At 44.3% G+C, this 24,879-nt stretch overlaps 1 pseudogene across 1 annotated transcript; it reads right to left on the minus strand.

The window, feature by feature from the left end:
- Positions 1–20,751: 20,751 nt before the first annotated feature.
- Positions 20,752–24,503, minus strand: LOC306923976 (mitochondrial carnitine/acylcarnitine carrier protein-like; annotated as a pseudogene). Its single transcript has 4 exons — positions 24,458–24,503; positions 21,938–21,951; positions 21,142–21,727; positions 20,752–20,826 (listed from the first exon to the last, which is right to left on the minus strand). The product of its transcript is annotated as a mitochondrial carnitine/acylcarnitine carrier protein-like (transcript).
- Positions 24,504–24,879: the final 376 nt, after the last annotated feature.

Here is a 24,879-nt window from a genome sequence, read left to right on the forward strand (position 1 = left end):
CTCCTGATCTCGGGGAAGGACAAAATGCAGGTTGAGGAGGCTCTCAGTTCGGAACTCACCAAAATCTTGGCTTACCGATTACAAACTCTCACTACATCCCGGAAAAACAGAATCCGTTATTTTTGGGTCCAAACATGCTCTCAGTAAAGTAAATGGAAATGATTTCAAGGTCAGAGTTGAAGAGCAAAGAAGAGATTACATATCTTGGCGGTATTCTAACAAACTGACAGGTGAAAGCATGGCAACAAGGGTAATCAAAAAAGTAAACCAAAGAACAAGATTTCTGGGCAGAATTTCCTCGTTTGTCAACAAAAGTGCTCTCAAGACTCTAGCGGGAGCCCTAATTCAGCCCTACTTTGACTATGCTTGCACCTTTTGGTTCTCAAACATCTCTATGTCACTAAAGACCAAGCTACAAACCTCCCAAAACAAACTAATTCGACTACTCCTCGGTCTGAGGCCCATGACCCATCTTTTTGCAACCCATTTTGATAGTCTAGGGTGGCTCCGGGTAGAAAACAGAGTTAAAATTGTAAATGCAGCTTTGCCCTCCATACCTGACAAACTACCTAAAAAAAGTGAGCGACTCCCACAGCCACAATACAAGAGGAAGCGAGAAAAACGATCTGGTACCACCCACTTTCAAAACAAACATCTACAGCACTGCCACCCAAGTGTGGAATGCCCTGACCAAAATAAACTATTCATTCAATTTTGACAATACCTCATTCGGTACTGTCCAGCGTTGAAAACCTGAATGAAATGAGTAGTACATCCAGTTCGAGTGCACACTGATTACCATTGTCACAGAGAAGATTGTGTGCACATCTCAATGCCTATATTCAGGCCAGGTGCTGGATGTCAGGCATCAAGGCAAACATCAAAGAAGAGGAAGAACATCCGCACACCAGTTTGTAGAGCTCTGAGACTTACTTTATTTATACTTACAACAATTTTGCAACGTTTCGACCGACTAGGTCGAATATTAGGCAATATTACAATGACAGAAAAGAGCAAATATATACAAAAATCATTGATTAATGATCATGCATAACACCTGGGAGTGGGAAGGAGCACAGCAACCTAAACCAATCCCAGGGCTAGAACCTGTTAGTCCACCCATCGGAGGAGAATTTACCTGAGCAGATAAACTTTACACACTTAAAACAAACCATCAACAGAAAAAACATTTTCATGAGAGTAAAAACATCAAAAGTCATGATTGATGATAATGATCTTTTTCTGTCATTGTAATATTTGCCTGATGAAGACCTAGTCGTCGAAACGTTGCAAAATTGTTGTCTTAAAATAAAGTAAGTCTCGGAGCTCTACAAACTGGTGTGCGGATGTTCTTCCTCTTCTTTGATCCATACCATTGTCAGCCAGCCCAGCTGGTGTTACTCCAGTCCAGGTAAACTTCCCTGGAGTGCACTGGCAGGGAGTTTGTTGACCTCCTGATGAAACTATGTTGTGAAATTCTAAACAGCATGTGAGTGACACCGTGTGAGAGAGGGAGAGGACCTGAAAAGTGACAGAGGAGTCTGTCTCTCCCTCCGAACTGCCTCTTCACACTAGGGTATTAGAAGCAAGCAGTCAATCATTATCCCTCATGGCTGGCCCCATGGGCAGCTCCCACCCAGCAAGGGATGAAGGAGAGATAGGCGTGTAGAATTCACCCTGTTCCTTGTGTCCTGACGAGGGAAAGGAACACCATCAAACAGAAACGGTTCTCAGCAAGCTCGACCATTCCAATACTGAGATAAAAGACCATAAACAATATTGAATTCTGAGTTCCTAACAATACTTCTGCCCGGCTTCTTGTTCAACCAAGGTTTGGGTAGTTTCATCAATGTGAAGATGTCTTTTTGTGACGTGATTTATGGCTGTTTTTGATCATGTATGTCAGGCAAAGTCATAATGGTGTGAACAGTGGCATACTAATATAAGTCAGATGGACCTCCAACAACAAGAGGAAATTGTCAGAAGATTGACAATAATGGTTGTCTAAGAAGGATTATCTATGAAGAAGGAAATTATCATGGCTCAGTAATATATCTGATACACACACTGTGTGTATCAGATATATTACTGAGCCATGATAATTTCCTTCTTCATAGATAATCCTTCTTCATTGAGGGAATGTTGGAGGGAGAGACAATACAGCCAATTATTCAGCCCATCACTATTAACCAATAACCATGGCAGATATTACTTTAGTTTGGAATGCAGCAGCCAGGGAGGACTCCCTCCCACAATATCACAGCCATAGGGGGAGCACAGCTCATAAGGTTGGTTACTAATGAGAACATCTCACAGCTATAATAATATATGCATATTATTCACTTATGCCCTGTTATATAATTCATTGTACAATGGTGGCGTGTAAAAAAAAAAAAAAAAAGAGGCTAGTTCACAACTATGATTGCAAATAGGCCTATCCTCTCATACATGTACAACAACAAAGGCTATATTATTATATTATTACGCATTTCAAACAGAGGCATTCTGCAGAGGTATTCTTTACTTACATACAACATAAACTAAGGGCAAGACAATGAAGACAGTGGAAAAAAGGCTACAAGAACAGGAATTATGTAGCGATTGTAAGCTTGCAGAGGTACTGCAAGAACTCGGCGCGCACGCACGCACGCACACACACACACGCACACACACACACACACGTGACGTGACGTGTCTAAACGTCCAAACGTAGGCTAGCCTATATATCCAATAAACGAATTATAGTTGACTCACCCCATGTGTGGATGGCATGGTTCAATTTGGTGTAGCCTGGAGATAGATTCTGTGAGCAGGTTTCTTTCCACAGTCTCCTCTCGGGCGAGGTTTTCTGCCATGAAGTTGAGCATTCCAGCAGCTGGTCAAGGTTTCAAACAATGCCTAAAAAACCTGTGCGAGCAGCACTGCGTCTGCACATTGTGCACAAATGATATGTAGCTATTTTTTGGTCAATTCGACAATTCCTTAGCCTAACCTTTAACCTACTTTATGAACAAATACGAGTGATACTGAAGAATTGGAGACGGAATAACAAATACCGCCCAATCATTTTAAAACCGGTTAAAACTCACCCAGCGTGCGACACACGTGTGATGATCAGGTGATGATGCACACATTTACGCCTTCAAAATAAGAGACACCAATGTCACAATAACATCGAGGAGTGGGTTACTGTCTGGTAATTTGAAATGTGTTAACTAAATATATATAATATACAGTAAGTATGCACATATTTGAGAACAAGTCTTTGCTCAGAACAAACACTTCACTGTGTGTCCTGGAGGTGCTTAGAAATGCACCTATTTGCAGTGTTTAGTGTTTACAGGAGATTCACTATATATATATATATATATATATATATATATATACACACACACACACATACACAAGACACACAGGTTGTAGCATGGTGTATTTAAAAAAAAAAACATCGCAAACTAGTTGGGATCGCCCCCTAGTGGTCCGTTTAAATCCTAGAGCTATGGAGCAGAGCTAATAGATCAGTATGGTTGGTACGGTTGAAACCCCAAATAATTGATAGAAGATATTTTCCAATGGATTGGGTAGCCTATGCTAAATAAAATTACTAACTGAAAAGGCATCATTTTCAAGATGGTGTCCACGATACCTGCCGGGAGCTTAAATTGAATATGTAGGCTAAAACAAAATCGAAACAAAAATTGTGCACTTAGTAACTAGTTTTAGATTCTTGGCATGGTGAAATATTTCATATTAGGTAGGCTACATATGCAAGCTGTGTTCAATACTAATATCTGTGTGAGAGAGGCTGTCATGTCAATGCTCTGAAGTCTGAACTAGCCTATAGAACGTATATAGCCTATTACGTATATTGTCTCTCTATTGTTAAAGGCGTTTAATGTTTGTTTTACATCACCATTACATCACCTAATCAACATGAGTTAGACTTTAATATATTAGCGCCCCTCACTTCACACGGGTGTGATTTTATTTGTGTTTATTTATGTTATTTAGCATACCTAATAATAACAGTATCCATTGAAATTTATTTTCTATCAATTATTTGGGGTTTCAACCATGTGACTGACTTCTCTAATATTGGATTCATTGCAACCCAAAAATCAAAAACTTGTCACCAAGTGCACGATTTTTATGAATTCCATCCCAGCTAACTGAAGTGGGGCTTGCCATAGCGCAGCTGCCGCAGCAGCGTGCACGAGTTCGGGGAGCCTGAGCAGACTGTCGACCACATAATCACCACCTGACTGCCCCCTGTATTAGACCACCATCGGAGGAGGGCCTCTTCCAAGTGGGACCAGAGACGAGGGCGTGACTGCACGCCATTGAGCTTGACACAACACTTCAAGAAGAAGTGACATAAGTCAGTAAGTTGATGTACCTTAAAATGATGTAGATTACTTCCCAAGGGTGCCTATGCTCTGCCTCTATCATATTCTCTCTCATTCATTGCCTTAAGCAAGTGATGTGTGATTGTACTTGGCTGACCGGACTGTCATCCTTTCTCATTGGGCTAATCACAGAGGTGGAGGACCTCTGTTTTATATCAGTGGCTGAGCATGGATCTCAGAGCGAGCCTGACGGCGGCAGGGAGCTGTACTGCCTGCTATAATATGTAGACTCAGATCATACAGATAAAGACATGTTAAGTCTTTTGATTGCCTATGGCGAAATAGCCAGCAACCGTTTTGCAGAGAGCAAAGGGTCCACTCCCTTTGTATAGGAATGCAGTGCACGCCCGCCGTCAGAATTACATTAACACTCAGGATGTTTCTTTGTTGGAGCACAGATCATACGACAGTCGTAGGAACTTTGAACAACAGACACCTGCAAGACGTTGTACTGCAAAGTACCATATACCAACAAGCAACTTGTTGCTCTGGCATGGATTATGACTAGACTCAGGACTGACTGCTTTCCTCTCTACAGTATCTAGTGTACATTACATATATTTTCCCCAAAGTGGAACAGAGTGAGCAATAAACAGCCAATACATTAGAGTCTGGGTTGTGTCACAATGTCTTCACCGGAGGAAGCCGGTCTATCACAGAGGAGCAAAAGTAGCCTCATTTAACCCCCATCACAAGCAGACACAGACCATGGAACATGTTTTACTGGAATTCAGCGAGTTAAACACTCTCAGACCCACAAACCACTCAAAGCCAAGTTTAGCCTATACTCACAAATAACCCCCCCCCCCCCCCCCCCCCCCCCCCCCACACACACACACACACACACACACACACACACACACACACACACAAACACACACACAACATTGCTCCTATTCTCCATAAACAAACAAAACAGTAAAAGGACGACCAACTTGAGCTCCATGCATAGCAGATGTCCTTTTGGTGAATCTGCACTGCACAAGTGTTTGCTGAAGAGAAGTCCTATCAGTCCAGTTCCCACGAGAAACAAATTCCCCAAAAGGTATGGTGTTTGTTCTTTTTCTTTTTTGCTGATGTCACTTGGTAAAAAGTCCTGCGCTGTATATATTGCATGAGACACAAGCACAGATGCACGGCATGTAAGTAAGAGAGGGCAGACTCACCACCACTCACTCAGCCAAGAATGTGCCAAATGTGTGTTGTGGAGGAGTAGAGAATATTCCACGCATTGTGTTGAAGTGCAGAATCACACCACTTTATCCAAGGAGAACAGCACACACTTATACTGTATATGTATACACCCAGGGAGGAAGAGTGTGTGTGAGAGAGGGTGGGGGGTGAGAGTGAAAGGAGATACCGGTATGTGAAAGGGAGGAGAGAGAGGAGGGGTGTAGAGAGAAGGGCATGGTGGTGGTGGTGTGTGTGTGTGTGTGTGTGTGTGTGTGTGTGCATGCGTCTGCCTGCCTGCCTGCCTGCCTGCCATCCAGCCTGCCATCCATCCATCCATCCATCCATCCATCCATCCATTCTCCTGTCTCCTAATTGTCTTGTTGTCTAACAAATTCTGCTGCTGTCTACAGACCCCATGCTATCATCTGTACAGCAAGACAATGAGCACCAAGCGGCTCCGGTTTGTCAGCTGAGCTTTGTGCATAATCTGTGGGTGTCGGATGGTCTAGCACCCACAGCCCGCATACGTTTCACCTGTATTAGTGAACAATAGCCTAATAAGCACATAGTGACTCTTCCTCCTGTTCTATTAGATGTGGCGTGCTGCTGGAGGTGTTCTTTGAGTGAGAGAGGGCTCCCACCTGCAGCTCTGTACGCGCACATGCGAGTGGCCTCTGCGCTCCGCCCTGCACTCTGGCTAATTGAAACAGATGGAGGGGCGGCGGAGGTTGAGGATGAGCCCTCGGGCCGGGCTGATGAAAGGAGAGGTGGCACTGGGAGAAGCTCAGGGCACGCAGAGGAGAGGAGGGGGAGAAGGCACACAGGGCACACAGGAGAGGAGGACGGGGAGAAGGCACACAGGGCACACAGAGGAGAGGAGGACGGGGAGAAGGCACACAGGGCACACAGAGGAGAGTTGGAAGGGGAGAAGGCACACAGGGCACACAGAGGAGAGGAGGACGGGGAGAAGGCACACAGGGCACACAGAGGAGAGGAGGACGGGGAGAAGGCACACAGGGCACACAGAGGAGAGTTGGAAGGGGAGAAGGCACACAGGGCACACAGAGGAGAGTTGGAAGGGGAGAATGCACACAGGGCACACAGGAGAGGAGGACGGGGAGAAGGCACACAGGGCACACAGAGGAGAGGAGGACGGGGAGAAGGCACACAGGGCACACAGAGGAGAGGAGGACGGGGAGGGGGGAAAGAGCACACACGGTAGTCACACTTGCTCAGAACTGGTCAACAATGGTGGTGTCTAGGGAGTGTTCTTTTGTCACTCTGAGCTCATTTGTACACTGCAGTAAGACAGGCTACAAACTAGAATGCATACCTCCACCCTATGCCATGCAGTTCACCTGAGAAATATACTGTAAGTGATTACTGTATGTAATGTTGACAATGCACTTGATTAACTGTGACCTTGTCCTTTGGCTATTTTGACCAAAAAGTGAATAACCTCTTTGACGATGCCTACTGAACACTACCATTAAAGTTTCATGAAAAAACAGGCATCTTTTCCAGATTTCTACCATGACCCTTTCGATGCAAAAGCTAATAATTGGGGCAGCCAATCATATAAAGCAAGAGACACTACTTTCTTGTGCGTTTGGGGTGAGGAGCGCTGTCTGTATGCATACTTTTATGCGTTACTTAACGGTACTTGTGTATGCTTGTGTCAAATGTCGCCAGGGGGTACGTCCTGCACCCACCATAACAGTGACGTACATCGGATGTACGTGGGATTGGGAACAGTCAATAAACAAACGAACTGAGAAAAATCACACCCGTGTGAACTGTGAAGTGAGGGGCGCTCTTATCGTTGTTCATCATCATGACGTAAAATAGACACTGTCTATTTGCTCAGACACTATGACATAAAGGTAGGTGAAGGAGTTTAAGTATCTCGGGGTCTTGTTCACGAGTGAGGGGAGGACGGAGATCAGCCGGAGAATCGGAGCGGCAGAGGCGGTATTGCAGTCACTGTACCGCACTGAAAAGAGAGTTGAGCCAGAAGGCAAAGCTCTCTGTCTACCGAGCAATCTTCGTTCCTACTCTCACCTATGGTCATGAAGTGTGGGTCATGACCGAAAGAATAAGGTCACGAATACAAGCGGCCGAAATGAGCTTTCTCCGACGGGTGGCTGGTATCTCCCTTAGAGATAGGGTGAGAAGTTCAGTCACGCGGGAGAGACTTGGAGTAGAGCCGCTGCTCCTTCACCTGGAAAGGAGCCAGCTTAGGTGGTTCGGGCATCTGGTTTAAGATGCCTCTTGGGCGTCTCCCTAGGGAGGTCCTCGATGCACGTCCCACTGGGAGGAGACCCCGGGGCAGACCAAGGCGCAGATGGAGGGATTACATCGACTCACTGGCCTTGGAACGTCTCGGGATCCCCCAGGAGGAAGTCACTAATGTTGCTCTGGATAGGGAAGTCTGGAGCTCTCTGGTGGAGCTGTTGCCCCCGCGACCCGACTACGGATAAGCGGTTGAAGATGGATGGATGGACTATATGACGTAAAATTCTCCATTCATTGTCAATAGGAATTTAATGTTTGTGTAGGACAAAGTGTGTGCACACACACCAAAAGCTGGATATAGGAGCGCCCCTCAAAAATGCACGGACAAAATGTGGGAAATTTCTCTCCCCTTCCATTTTGTCCGCTCCCTACAGATCTTCTGTAATCCAATGACTGAGTTGGGCCTTAAGTCGAATGAAAACCTGTCAATCCCTTCTATAGTCAAACATTCATTGAATAGGTAAGAATCAGACCACATCCAAAAAGGGTACAGGTCGGCCGACAGAGACAATATGTGGTACAAAGAACACTTTGCGACCCACTGGTGTAGAGTGTTTCCAGTGAGCACACTGATTCTGTTTGACCAGAATGGAACAGAGCCTTCGTTAGTATCATCGGTAACACGTTCTTCTAACAAATGGTGTGCATAGAGCCCATTCCTTTTCAATGAATTCAACCCAAATACATTGAGCGATTACAGGTGTGCTCTTTACTAGTATTGGTCCAATATTCACTGGACCAGTATGATATCATCTCATCTACATATTTCAGCCTTTCATGATGTGATGTCATATCACATCCTCCTGACAAAAAAATACATGACCTTGGTTTTTGACCTTTTTACCAAAAACGTCAATCAGGGCAACCTACTGATCATTCCCACCAAGGTTCAGAGTTGAACCTGGCCATCCATTCTGAAGTTATTTGTTATAAATAAGACAAACAAACAAATTGAATGGGGATAAAACATAGACACCCCCATCCAGCTTATAATCATATTGATGACAAATGTTATGCAACAGGCTAAAAGCATATTTATATGGAAATGATAATTCACTGAGACCATTAAGGTAATCTTTATGCAAATTGGCTGACTTTCCTGCGTATTCAAGCTCCTGAAACATTAAAGCTCACTTGGGGGCAGCAGAAGCCTGAAGCCTTAGTTAAACATGAATGAGCTTGCGACTGCAAGGTTGAAGGTCCTAATCTTTAAACCAGCTGGGGAAATCTGAGCAGCAGGAGCAGCACTCTCGTTCTGCCCTTAATTTTCTACAGTATTAGCATACCGGTGGTCATCTTTTTGCAGTTGGAATGTTTTGTTCATTACCCAGGCCGGCACTATTTTATCATTAGGCTACTGGCTTTAGTTACAATGTTGTGAATATAGGAAGATTTTACTTGACTGTTATTCTGTCATTCTTTGCCCCTGGCACTCTTCCAATATGCAGCCAGCAATTAATTCCTAATCAGTGGGTGGGTGCCCCAAAATACTTCCACAGATTCTCTGATATGGGCGTGGACAAAGAACAACTTGGGTAGACAAGTAGGCCTATTGTATGATTTAAGTAACACTGTACATTGGGTCCTATATGGCCAATACAAATTGAAAGTCCCTGAGCAAAAGCAGGAGAGTTCTACTGTAGATTGCAAATTAAGCAAGTACAAGTTGCTATTGTGATTGTGAATTGAAAGAAAATGAGAAAGTAAATGTGTCCTTGGGCAAGATGCCCTTATATTATCAGAGTTCTGTAGCCAGCAGTTCTGTAGTTGCAGTGCTTAGCTCCCATGTGTCAGGTGGGGATGGTGGGGGTTGCAGAGATATGGTAGAAAAGGCTGTGTGTGTGTGTGTGTGTGTGTGTGTGTGTGTGTGTGTGTGTGTGTGTGTGTGTGTGTGTGTGTGTGTGTGTGTGTGTGTGTGTGTGCGTGCGTGCGTGCGCGCGCGCGTTTGGTGCATACATTTCTTAAACGGTGCAACTCTTAAGCTTAAAACGATGTGCAAAATGTGTCACAAAGACACTACCGGTAAGTTTTTTATACAATAACATTATGGTATGTTGTACTTTGTTACAGTAGTAGTCAGAAGTACTAGTAGTAGCAGTATAATAGTAGTAGCTGCCTAGCAATACACTTCCAGCAATAGCAGCAGTAATACTGCATTCGTTCAAATGACATGATGTCTTACCTGGGTAATGTTGACCAACACTTCTTCAACAGGCAGAGGGAATATCTGTCTGTCTGTCTCACCATGACACACTAGTTGGGATGGAGGCAAACCATCTGGCAAATGGTACGTTCCACACACCATTCAGAAAATAAGCCATGCTCTTCAAAACACATGTAGAAAATGTAGTTATGTTCTAGTTCCAATCGGAATCATCTCAATAGATGGCTAAGAAAACAGTGGAACACTGGTGTGCTATGGAGGTGCTGCATGCAGACTGCTTGGCGAATAAGCACACAGACACACACCCACGCACGCACGCACGCACGCACGCACGCACGCACGCACGCACGCACGCACGCACGCACGCACGCACGCACGCACGCACGCACGCACGCACGCACGCACGCACGCACGCACACACACACACACACACACACACACACACACACACACACACACACACACACACACACACACACACACACACAGAGAGAGAGAGAGAGAGTATGGCATTGCAGCCTTTCTTTGTTTTCTGCAGTAAGAGGATCCTGGCCAGGGTAACAATACCTGTTCATTCAAGCGGACCTGGCCTGGGTGAACTGAGCTAAGATGAGCTGATGTGAGCCAGGCTTGGGGAGGCCAGACAGACATAGGGGGGATAGAATACCCCCACTGTGTGCAACCAGGACGGAGGCACTCTTTCAGCAACGGGAGAGCCATTAGTTCTCAATCCTTGGCTCTGTGTGCATGTGTGGGTGCGAGAGAGAGAGAGAGAGAGCTGAGAGAGGGAGAGAGAGAGGAAGAGAGGGAGAGAGAGAGGAAGAGAGTGACTGAGACAGAGCAAAATAATGTGTGTTTGTGTGTGCATGAGACAGAGAGTGAGACAGACAAAGAGAGAGAGAGAATTTCAGGAATGTGTTTCCAAATGTTTCTTCTCTCCTTATCTCATAATGAGGCAATATCACATGAATCATGTTCATGTTTGATGTTTGACTTGACGTGTGTGTGTGTGTGCGTGTGTGCGTGTGTGCGTGCGTGCGTGCGTGCGTGCGTGCGTGCGTGCGTGCGTGCGTGCGTGCGTGCGTGCGTGCATGTGTCAACATGAGGAGCTTCAGTAAGTGGGTGCAGAGGTTGTGCTGTTGTCCTGATAGGTTAGAGGAGGCCTGATGAAGATGACAGTGAGAGCAGTTGTTGAAAGTTGGAGGGAGATAGAATGAAGCAGATCAGCCTACACCTGTGTGTTAACTCTCCCTCTCTCTCTCCAGAAGTAATCTACACCGGCATTAATAATTGAGGAATGCCAGAGCAGTCTGTGAGTGTGTGTATGAATCTTGCTAGTCTTGTGTCTCCTCCTTGTGTGTGTTTCTGGGACTATACAGTATGTGCTATTACGAAATCTATTTCATGCTGTTCTGTTTGTTCTATCATCCCCTGTTCACCTGCTCAACTATTCAGAGGTCTCCCATCATAGTCAGAGTCCAATCGTTTGCTAGGCCAGTCATTCTCGTCCCGACCTATTTCCTGGTGCAAGTCAATCCACTGGTCCAGAGGGATATCCCTTTGGTCTAGTGGTTAAGATGTTGGACTTTCACGCAGGAGGCCCGAGTTTGAATCCCGGGCGTTACATTGGTGCCGGTTCATGGCACGAATGTGGGAGGAGGTCAAAAGGGAGGTAAGTGTAGCAGAGTGGCTCAGAGCCTCTGTCTGATGGCCTAAAAAGTCTAATATCTCCCCCAGTCCAGAGGGTTAAGATGTTGAACTTTCACGCGGGAGGCCCGAGTTCGAATCCCAGGCGTTACACATGCGTGTGTGCGTGCATGGGGACAGACATGATATTAATCAACCTATTTTTAGTTTTCTTTTTTTAAGTCAAAGACAATCCATTGTCTTTGACACAATTGGTGTTCCTGAATGGAGTGGATAAGCATTTACCCTGTATCAGTTTCTATTCTGAATCTTTAAGATGCACAGTGGCAAAACAACTTAATTAGTTTAGTCATACTCTTTAGTGGTCTTTTCTGGCATTATTTGGGCATTGTTCTGTGAATACCAAAATCTCAGGAGATCAATAGTATTTATTTTCCACTATACTCTCTCTCTCTCTCTCTCTCTCTCTCTCTCTCTCTCTCTCTCTCTCTCTCTCTCGCACGCACGCACGCACGCACGCACGCACGCACGCACGCACGCACACACACACACACACAAATGTCCTTGCACTCCCAAATGAGAAGGGCAGCTGCTGTCACTCATGTCAATGAGAAGTCTAAAAGTATTTAACAGTCAGCAGGTCCATCCTCTCAGAACACATCTCATCTCTCCAGTTGAGCCAATGAAACACAATTTGCATATTCATGGTTGTACCAAAGTGTGACAAAGATCACCTTGAGGGAGAACCAAGGGCTGATTTGAGTGTATTTGTGGTGAGCACTGAGGAGTGGGGAGCTGGGATATTGTGCCATGTGCACTGAGGAGTAGGGAGATGGGATATGGTGCCATATGCACTGAGGAGTAGGGAGATGGGGTATGGTGCCATATGCACTGAGGAGTAGGGAGATGGGATATGGTGCCATATGCACTGAGGAGTAGGGAGATGGGATATGGTGCCATATGCACTGAGGAGTAGGGAGATGGGATATGGTGCCATATGCACTGAGGAGTAGGGAGATGGGATATGGTGCCATATGCACTGAGGAGTAGGGAGATGGGATATGGTGCCATATGCACTGAGGAGTAGGGAGATGGGATATGGTGCCATATGCACTGAGGAGTAGGGAGATGGGATATGGTGCCATATGCACTGAGGAGTGGGGGGATGGGATATGGTGCCATATGCACTGAGGAGTAGGGAGATGGGATATGGTGCCATATGCACTGAGGAGTGGGGGGATGGGATATGGTGCCATATGCACTGAGGAGTAGGGAGATGGGATATGGTGCCATATGCACTGAGGAGTGGGGGGATGGGATATGGTGCCATATGCACTGAGGAGTAGGGAGATGGGATATGGTGCCATATGCACTGAGGAGTAGGGAGCTGGGATATGGTGCCATATGCACTGAGGAGTAGGGAGCTGGGATATGGTGCCATATGCACTGAGGAGTAGGGAGATGGGATATGGTGCCATATGCACTGAGGAGTAGGGAGCTGGGATATGGTGCCATATGCACTGAGGAGTAGGGAGTTGGGATATGGTGCCATATGCACTGAGGAGTAGGGAGCTGGGATATGGTGCCATATGCACTGTAAATGTTTGACTTTTTTTAGCCCCACTTGTGGATGTTGTTGGCTGGTTAATTGCACATATAAGCCAGTTGTTCCCAAATTGATATTTCCCCAAAGACGTCTGTATTTCTTGTCAAAATACAGTTGAAAATGGGGAATTGAATTATATCGAAGTTATCCTGGCGGGGTTAACTATCTGAAGGTGACGGTCTATTTTTGAAGAAGTTAGCAAAAGTGGTAAAAAAAAAAATGTTAGTCCCGCTGTGTAGGTCTACTGAGCATCCGTGTTACTCCTGTTGGCGACACCTGAGCAATGTGCAATAAACCATTACCAGCACTGCATCGTATAATACTACAGAAGTGTGCTGGTCTACCTATGTTTTCAAGTGTGTGTGCGTTCGTACATGTGTGCATGCATATGTCTGTGTGCATGTGTGATAGAGAGGCAGAGGCAGCAAAGTTCCTTTTCTACCAATATAAAATAGGGGAATCCATTATGACTGGTGGTTAGACATGGAGACTTTTTTTGTAAGATTTTGCTTTGAATGCTTTCTGTAATCAATTGAAGTAAAAAATTCATAAAAGCTCTTGTTTAACAGTGAATAATAATAACACAATGGCTTCCCAGATTCAAAGGGTTATTATCCCCGCTCCCTGGAAAGCGGGCTAATCATCACTTCTATAAAAAAGCATTGATTCAAAATGATATGAGCAACACAATAATAAAAAACATAAATGTTCATTTTTCATAATTTATTTTTTGCGTGTATCTGTTGGGGGGGTTACCACTGAGAACAACTGCTCTAGAAAGGTGAAAAAAACATGTTTGAGTGATAAACACTTCACATCACACAGCCAAACACAATTTAACGGTGGGGCTACCCCCTGACGTCATAAATTGGTCTTGTTTGGTAGGTTATAGTGATGTGTTACAGGCTAGATGAACCGATAAAGTTGGTTCATCCACAGCTGATGTCCATTTACGGGGCCACTGCTGGGAGAAGGCAGGTGAATTTGGAGCCGAGTTCAATTGAAGCTATGACACTCACACTAGTTGTGGGAGTTGCCTTAATTTGGCCAGAGCTCTGATGCAATTCACAGCAGTTGAGAGAACCAATCCATTGAAAGATCTATGTGCTCGATGAGAATTGGCGACAGCACTGAGAGACAGGCGATGTAGACCTGAAAGGAGGGGGAATAGCTTTTATTGAGCGTGACACCGAGAAATGGGATCTAGGTTTGCAGGTAGTGGAGTGGTAATTGATTACAGGATCTTTGTCCGTTGGGATGGCCAGCTCAGGAATATTGTAGCGTGGTAGCTGATACATGAAGAGATAGCTTAAATAGCAGGATCTGGCCCTTTCCAGACTCAAGCCTCTAAATGAGATGGTGGCTAATAGATTGCCTGGCTAATTCACTGCCAGAAATTTAATGAGACACTTGGCATTGCTATACTTTACTTATTATTCATTTAATAGTCCCTGCACACTTCTTCGCTGAAGGTGTTCCACGTGATTAAGTCAATGTAGATCTAAGATGACTATGACGCCTGATGAGAGGTAACCCTCAACATTTAAAACAAGCAGAGAGACATTAGGGAGGGTGATAGGGTCACCTCAAGCAATGCGCTAAACTGAGTTGTTAAGAAATCACTTGTATACATAAAAAGTCGGAATGTCTTGATAATTAGATTTTGATTTTCCCCCGATCCAATATTTATATTTTTTATAGAACACTTGTTATGCCATATCACATAGTACAAGATCCAAAATCATATCCAGATATCTAGTCTAATATGGATATAATTGCGACCGTAGGTCTCAGATTAAAACCTGCAAAACCTGTCGCTCCATCAGTCACGCCTCCATATATGGTTGTCAGTCCATCATGCTTCGTGACATCACGCTTCGTGGCACGTCACGCCACCATATATGGACGTCAGTTCATCACGTCGTGACACACTCTCCATATGAAGATCACAACACTGACCTCATCAAACCCTGGATAGCCATACATGGAGAAGACTGGATCATCACCTAGATCTGCATATATGGAGCCGGCCAGCAACTCTACATCTGACCTCAAACCTTAAACCCTTAGATCTCCATATATGGAGCTGACCTGTTCTGACATTCCATAAGTTGATCCCTCCCCACCCATCCTTCCTCTTCGATGTCTCCCTTTTGACTGATACCTGTCCATTCAAACTCTAGACTGGCCCGCCCCAAAGTTATTAGTGCAGCCGCAGCCGGCGAGTTCTCAACAGGCCCAAATATTAAGGCCCAGCCCTACCTGAGCCCTCATCAAACCCTGTACACTCAAGACACTGCCCCCGCTGCCACCCTTAGATCTCCACATATGGAGCTGACCTGTTCTGACATTCCATATGTTGATCCGACCTCATCAAACCCTGTACACTCAAGACACGCTCCATATATGGACAGTACAGAATTCATTCCATATGTTGATTTAATTTGACCCCCCGTGCCAAAGCGCCAGCACTCGCCCAGCAGTCTGCCGTCACCCAGGCAGATGCGTGCACGCAACCTCGCCCTCGCTTCTCGCCCTCAGGGAGTCTTACTGGTATTGATACTAGGGATGTCACGATCACGTTTTTTTTTGCTCCCTATCCGATTCATTTGACATGATCGGCCCTGATTTCCGATCACATGATCGGATGGGGACAACCCTAATAAAAAGTAATTACCGTAACCATTTTGCTTGCGTGTTGAAAGACTAAGCCTTTCTGCAGCCTCGCATTGCAGACGCAAAGAACAACTCGCTCTTATCAGATCAGTCGAATAACTGTGGTATGCTGGAGAGGAGGTCACCTGCTGCACCATCAGCTGATCAGGATAGTCTCAGAAGGGAGAATAATCATTAAGTCAGCTCTACTGCACAATGCATTCATTAACGTTTGCGACTCCCTAGTCATTAGCAGTGATCTCGACACACAACCGAGGCCACTAATGAAGGGCCTAACCATTCTGTTTACATCGTCTGCAAAAACAATGAATGTGTTTGTATTTTATTAGCATTTCTTGACACTTTGTCACACACACCGAAAGCACAAAATGGAATATGATATTTGTGAAGGCGTTAATTTTCAAGCCAAATGATGTGGATGTTAAAACGTGTGCATGGTTTGCTGTGGCTCATTTGGTGTAGCATCAGAACGACACAACACCAAAGTCTCCAGAAGTCTCCAGGGAAATGATAAATCACAATGGAAATAAGTGAAGAAAAACACTGCGGGTGGCCCTGTTTACCGTTGAGCCATCATACACTGGCTTAACATCAACAGGGAGGGTGGGAGATACGGATAGTATAGGGATGTATATGAGGGGAAGAATAAGGCCCCCGCAGGCACGCACGCACGCACGCACGCACGCACGCACGCACGCACGCACGCACGCACGCACGCACACACACACACACACACACACACACACTTACACATCACCCCCACTTCCAACGTCTGTTCCAATTACAACGGATGACAAGGCATAATTCAAAATTTAAAATGAAAGAAATAGCTTCATTATTTTGACAGCAGCATTTGCATGAATATGGAAACGCTAAGGTGAGGAACTGTTATTTGTGCACACACACTTAATAAATTCTGACTGAGTTGTTTACAGTCAAAGCACTGGAGACTCACTGTCCCCTGAAGATAATAAGCCATAGCCTTGGCTTTCTGGATCTGGAGGTGAAAGGAACTGGCAGACGGGTAGGACACTACAGCATTCATTAAACTTTTACTTTTACTACTAGCGTTTGATACGTGTGTATGAGGGCTGAGGCCTCATATACACATATCAAATGCATGTTTGGTGTTCTGTCTGTGTTTGATGGCCGCCTCAATGCTTTTCCAATGGGAGTCACATGGTTTGATCAAACATTTGTGTTTGATGGGGGGAGGGGGGGGGGGGCAGCAATCAGCAATCAAACACAAATGTTTGGTCAAACCATGTGACTCCCATTTAGGCCTCATACACACAAATGTTCTGTGTATGAGGCTTCAAAGTGGGTCTTGGTCATGGTCATCATCAATTCAAGTGATAGAGGATCTGAATCACAAAACACGTCCAGGTTTTGTCAAAGAAAATCTCAAGTACTCCTCATATTGACCAGGCTGTAACGGCAGTCAGTGGTCTAATGAGGTTTGTAGTCAATTCAAGTCTGTCCTTTACAACTTTGCAGTAGTTGTGACCTTTTAACAGCCTGCATGGTCCAGAATTATTGTTTTTTTATTTTTTTATTTCAAGTACTTTACTCCTCTCAAGAGCACATGTGGTAGCATGGAATCATTACAGTGTGTTCATTTAACGGGACTCCCTCTTTCATTGGTGTACGTGGTTAAGGTTATATGCCTAGACTCTCACCTTTAACTTCTCAAAAACTATGCCTAAACCTAAACTTAACCCTAACCTTACAAACACTATGCCTGACCCCAACCTTAACAAATTTGAACAGTAAATTCAGATTTAGTCATAGGGCTCCATCTTGCGCCACCCTTATCCCTTATCCCTAAACGTATTTGCCATTTTTTACTGTTGTGAGCTTGTAGATCGGTTATTTGAACTATTTTAACTAAAATAGTAAGGGGTGGTGCAAGATATAGCCCTGTCTTTTAAACACACCATTTAGCTTTTGGCCTATTTAGTCATCTGAAACAGTCTACTCTGAGTCAACAAAATTAACACTGCCATAAAAGAAACTAAAACATAATTGCCCAGAATTTGCCCAGACTCTTCAACAAAGATGGCGAAAGCAAACATTCTTTGTTCTGTGCTTATACATAAGCAAATGTGTAAGGTACAGAACACCAAAGTCCTTAACCCAGAAACCTAAACTTATTATGCCTGACCCCAACCTCACAGAAACTATGCCTAAAACCTAACCTTAACCCTACCCTCACAAACACTATGCTTAAACCTAATGTAACGTCAAAACCACACACACCTGGGCGAAACACCGGGAAATAAAGAGTTTGCTAATTTAACACTCACAGAGTGTACAAATGTACAAATTTGTACATATTTTACAGGCCTGTCTTCACTGGATGTCTCTGCGTGTGGCTCTCAGGCCACAGAGTGAGGAGAGTCAGGAGTCAGACTCTACAAGAATAAATGACTGGTGGGAAGCTGCTCTGTTTCCTGGCAGCAGATGACAGCTCCAGTGTGTTGTGAGGTCGGCCGCAATCACACTGTCTTCCTTTGTAAGATTACTGGGCAGTTGTGGTCAGAGAGGTGGTGGTGGTGGTAGCGAATCAGGGAAAGTCACACACTGGCAGGCGCATCACAGAGACTGGAGGGGGGAAAGGCCTCTGCGGTGCAGTGAAAAATCTATAGGGGTGTGTGTGTGTGTGTGTGTGTGTGTGTGTGTGTGTGTGTGTGTGTGTGTGTGTGTGTGTGTGTGTGTGTGTGTGTGTGTGTGTGTGTGTGTGTGTGTGTGTGTGTGTGCATGAAAACACCAACTTCATCTCAGGAGATGCTGCTATTTATTTGTGGTTACTGTGCAGTACATGCATGTGCAGGTGTGTGCATGCATGCATGTGTGCATATGTGTGAGCGTGTAAGTATCCAATACCTACACACATGTCTATGCTTGTAGTAATGCGTAACCCCATTTCTTTAGATTTTCAAAATGCTCAGACAGAGAGAAGGAAGGAATATGACATGTATCTGTGTTCGGTAGTGAGAGCTAACAGTGTGTGTTACTCCGGCAGGTCTTAAAACATTTATGAGTTCTTCAGCTTGTGTTGCTCCAGAGAGGCCTGTTAGATTTCATTGCATAATTCTGAGCTGTGTTTCAGCTTCTACCACAGCACTCAAACACTGTTTATTTGTTAGCATATCTTCCATTAAGACTCTTGCTAGTAGGCTACACAAGCAAGGATACATGCAGTGACTGTTGAAAACATTGAAAAGACTTGACACTAATATACGACAATGGCACTCATGTAAATCAGTTATTCTTTAGTAAAGCCACACAGTCGCACTGCAAATTCCATCTTACTTTCTATAATAATGATACTCATACTAAGACTATACAACTACATTTTCTACTAGTACTAATATACTATTCAACTACTTCTATTGGTAATACAATTATAATTTTGTATTGCACTTTCCACATTGATTTTAGTTCACGGTGCTCTACAATATGAGAACTTAGTTACACATGTGTTCTGTGCTCATGCAGCCTTGGGCTCCTTTACTGCCAAATAAACATCTTATACTCTAGCTATTATGATCATATTTAACACACATTCGCTGTCTGAATACTGTGATTTGATTTGTCGAATGGAATCCCAATATAACAGTCAGCACAGGGAACCATGCTACATTTAGATTGTTCAAAAACAATCTACAAGCACGGTTGACTGGATATTAACCCATTTTGGGCGGGAACCCCTTTTGGTGTTTTAAACATTATGTTATAATTTAGCTATTGAAAAATAGCAGATCTACAAGCTCATAGCGCGCCACCGAGTGGCGCGCTTACGAGCTTGTAGGTCTGCTATTTTTTTTAAATCGTAAAAATGTGGCGCAAATCTTTGAATATATATTCTTTCAAAGTGAATGTTTTTAACTCAGTCCAAAATGGGTTAACAGGCATGTTCACTGAGAGAGACAGTGGACAGAAGGAGTAGGCCAGGGAGTGTTAGGAGCTGTCCATGGTTCTTTCTTCAGAGTGGTGCTGAACAGACAGCTCCTCTTCCTCCTCTACTCCAGTGGGCCCTGAATTGCTAGCCACGCCCATTAAAAAATATATGTTCTGGGTGTGAAACGAAAAGAAAATTCAGGCTGAGTGTCAGGCTAGTTCTCAATCTTTTCTAAAAAAAATAATCCTATTTGAACTGGGGACCCCCACCCTGACAAGCACAATTGAAGTAGCACAATGTTGGTGCAGCATGTCCTGCGACTGCAACAACAGCGACAGAATACAAAAGATAATACTGGGTTTCAAGAAACTACAGAACAAGAAAAACAAGACAATTGTATAGGCTAAAACTACAGGAAAGACCTCCGCACACAAAGTATAACTTGCAGAAAATAAGCTAAAAATATATATCTATACATTGTCAGCATTAGCAGTTCAGCTTCAGATCCATAGAATGTGGAGTTAGGTATAATAGGCTACAATGTATGCATGTGTTGTTCTTGCTTACTTTAAATTGCTCTGGATTAAGAGTGTCTGCTAAATGCCTAAATTGTAAATTGTATGCATTATACAAATTATATATCAATATAGAATGCATTTACATATTCCATTCGCTCCACAGTCACTCTGTCTATACTGTACGCTTCCTCTGTCGAGTAGCACAATTTATTTAACACGCATTACGACACCTAATTTAAACTTGTTGAGTATGATGCTGTTGCTTGCTTGCTAAAACGTACAAGCCAACAACGTGTTGCATGGTGACGCTTTGATAGTTTGTAGATCTGTTTTAACACAGTGACCTTCCCATTCCCAATCAGCTACAGCAGCCCAGTCCTGTCCAAATTCAGGAACTTCATAGCAAATTCAAATCCTAAGAAGCAAGCAGCATAGGCCTATCTCCACGCCCACTTCCGGTAAATAGTGGTGTCTTTAACATGAGCATTTACACGTTTTTTTCTCTGGAGAATCTAAGTACATTTTCTAATGTAAAAATGTGACAGACCAATATTATTATGAAGCAAACAAGATGGTAAATCAGGTCGAACAGATAGAACAAACCTTACCTTGAGAAAACAAAAGTTGTAGACTTCTTAAATTACCTCGGTTAACATGTAGTGTCTATGGAGTGACGTCACGCTATCACCACTAACCCCGAAAGGGGGCGTATTTAGGGGGGCGGGGAAATTCTGTGAGATAGGCTTATTGGCGGGGAAAGCCCTGAGTATGACTGCAGGGAAGCCTTTATAAGAGGCCACTCTCTCTTCCCTAATCAACTCTCATAGAACATCCCGGAAGCCATTTGGATACGTTCCCTCAGCAGCTTTCTGGAGACGAGACTTAAGAACGTCGGGTGGAATTGCCACAGCCCAGTTTGAGATACCAGACATTCCTCCCGCAAAGAGAATACTTGGAACACTGAGCTCATTATGACTCTTTCCTGCCGGTGTCAGAATGTTCTTCAACCATTCATAGGTCCAGAAGTACGTCCCATTTCCTGGCACGTCTCGTATAAGTGTAAGAGCAGTGCCTCTGTAGATTCCTCCGATCCCATTCTTTTGCATATTTCACCTCTCCAAATGCTGCCTGGAACTGTAGAAGGCATTTGATACGTTCTCCGGGAGTAATGATTGCTGTGGTGAACACACCAGACAACATTCCTGCAGCAAAGAGCTGTGGGTTTGTGAGAATATCATCAGGACTTTGTTGCTGTAATGTCTTTCCAAGGCCAAATCCAAAGAAAGACAAAGGACTACTTACTCCAATCATTGGGGCTGCCATACCTTTATATAGGGTCTTTTTTAAGCAATCAATGGTTCATGTATAGAAGGGGTTCTGCCCAGGGTTAGGCGTTGGCTTTTATGGTATCTAGTGGATATCCAATGAAGATCCGGCACACACCTCTGCACGCACCAGCTAAGAAGGAATCCACAGGACTTATTGGTTGTGCATGGTTGCATAGACATGGCCTCTATTCTTGTCAGGTTGCCACTCTTAACTTTGTACCTTGTTCTCCGTCACTTGGGTAACACAAGGGAATAGAGACCACACCAAGACTGTAAAACAGTGTTTCACTATTATTAGTCTTAATATGTTGTTACTACTGTTATTGTTGTTGTTATTTCTGTTACTGTGTTGAGGAACCAAAATGTATGCTGTAGGCCTACACGTAAAAGATGTTACAATGTTGAGGAACCGAAATCAATTACCGGTAACAATTATAATGGTGTACACAGAATTTATATATATATATATATATATATATATATATATATATATATATATATATACTGTTCAATTACAATAGGCTTACTGAATATTGAATACCTGCCCCGAGACAAAAGATTTACTGTTGCACACATTGTGCGTGCTGTGTGTTTTTAATCATAGCTGTATTGTATCTGGTGTAATTAAATATGACGAGTTTCACACAGCTCTTTACTTGTGTGGTGCATAGAATGGGATCTGTTATTGCGCAAGTATTGTGGTCGGCTGGACCAGAAGTATACGGTATGTATGTATGGTAGGTGTGGTTATAATCGGCTTTTGATGGTGATGTAATTAACACTTAGCTTGCTAGCCATTTCGGGCATAGGGGAACCTCTGATGCTAATGCTGATAGCATTGAAGGACCAACCTTTTCCAAGGCCGACAGCAAATGTTCTTATAGCGAGAAGCACACCACATACCTCAAAAGAAAGCTTAATTTGTCCACTCCAATTTATTTATTTATAAAAAAATTACCATTTTCCATTCTGGAGATATTGACCTTTATGTAACACCTGCTGTTCTTGAACAGAAAGCCGAGTTATGTCAGACATTGACAGGCAGATATAAAAATGAACACAAAAAATATCCTATACATACTACTATACACCGAATGAAAGCCCTGAATGTCTACTTTTACGAGGAAAAAAGTACACATTGATCCCATCTACCCTTCGTCTGTAATTGGCTTTTGAATGAGCTACAGAATGAGCATAGGGACTGAGGGAACATATTGGGGCTACGTTAGTACTGTTAGTTTATTTTCGTCATCATCATCATAGGGCAGACGGGCAGAGGAAACAATGCAAAGACGCATCATTATTTATCCATCTATGTACGTACTGTATAGGAATCATACATATGGAGGCGTATCATTCTATATAAACAGGTGTATAATCCATTAACCTTTTGACCTATGTATGCTTCAATTTGTTCTCTGTCTGAGTGTATTCATGTGGTCCCAGCACTGTGTCCTTTGTGTGACGTGATGTTTTCGATCTGAACCAGTACAGTGTTGAGAAACAGGAACAGATACTCTAATTACTCCCTCAGGATCAGAATTGGTTGCGTGGGGAATATGGTATGATGCTCTGTGCAGTACGATAAACTTGTTGTCATGTCAAGTCGACCTTTTGGCGGAATCCAAATGTTCTGGAATGTGGAATGTTCTGAGAAGAGGATGACTAATGTAATGTGTTTCGGTAGAATCCTGGGAAAGGCTACGGAATATTCGTGTGCCGGCTCGGTATCGGTGATATTGTGAAATCATCTGTGTTGTGAATTCATCCTCTAGGGCAGCCAAAGTGAAGGGAGCTAATATGCCAGACTAACAACCGAGGAACAAGTGCGACTCTACTTCTGTACGGTTCATCGGCTGCTTGCACAGCTATTCTTTTTGGATTCATCGTTTTACTTTATCTTTTGACTTACTCTCATTTTTGTATTATCTTCAAATAAATCTTTTCAATTAAGACCTAATTGCTTTGCCTCATTATCTACTGGAATATTGACAAACATCAATAGTACATTTGTCACTGTGTATCGTTCCAACTCGGCTAGCCGGGTTCGCCGAGGGACGGTGGTGTTGCTGTGCCCCTCCAGTTCCACACCGAGGGACGGTGGTGTTGCTGTCCCCCTCCAGTTCCACACCGAGGGACGGTGGTGTTGCTGTCCCCCTCCAGTTCCACACCGAGGGACGGTGGTGTTGCTGTCCCCCTCCAGTTCCACACCGAGGGACGGTGGTGTTGCTGTCCCCCTCCAGTTCCACACCGAGGGACGGTGGTGTTGCTGTCCCCTCCAGTTCCACACCGAGGGACGGTGGTGTTGCTGTCCCCCTCCAGTTCGCCGAGGGACGGTGGTGTTGCTGTCCCCCTCCAGTTCGCAGAGGGACGGTGGTGTTGCTGTCCCCCTCCAGTTCGCCGAGGGACGGTGGTGTTGCTGTCCCCCTCCAGTTCGCAGAGGGACGGTGGTGTTGCTGTCCCCCTCCAGTTCGCAGAGGGACGGTGGTGTTGCTGTCCCCCTCAAGTTCCACACCGAGGGACGGTGGTGTTGCTGTCCCCCTCCAGTTCCACACCACCGCATATTTGCATTGTTTCATCTGCCCGTCTGCCCGATGATCATCATCATCAAAAATAACCGTCCACCGTCCCTCGCCGAGTTTGCAGAGGGTCGATACAATCTGTGAAGTTGTGATTCGTTTGTTAGTTTTCTTGTTTGTTCGTAGTATGCAGAAGGAAAGGAGACATGAATCTGACCGACTTAGATCTGTTATGATGGTGCAGGCAGCGTCCTTGGGAGCCGCCATGTTCCGACCGACACTACACACAAAGACCAGAAGTTATAATAGGCAGTATATACTACATTTCAAATAATATTTTAAAGTTTCAAGTTGGCACTCTGTCGAGTGCAGTTCTAGTTATGAATGGTGGTGCCATTACTGGGATGATGGAGGGGATGTCGTAGCAAGGGATGCAGGAGCCAGGAGGTGCATTTCATCATTTAGAATAAAAACAGGTAGCGGATTTAGAATAAAAACAGGTAGCGGAAAGCCTGGTAGTCCGGCAGCCGGGGTTATGGGGTGGGAAATTTGGTATGTATTTTTATTGGCCTAAAATATTGTCTACATACATTCATGAATCCACTTGCTGACCAGCTGTCACTATTGGGCAATTTTTTTATAG

The sequence above is a fragment of the Electrona antarctica genome (assembly GCF_951216825.1).
Source record: "Electrona antarctica genome assembly, chromosome: 5".
NCBI classification, from domain to species: Eukaryota; Metazoa; Chordata; class Actinopteri; order Myctophiformes; family Myctophidae; genus Electrona; species Electrona antarctica.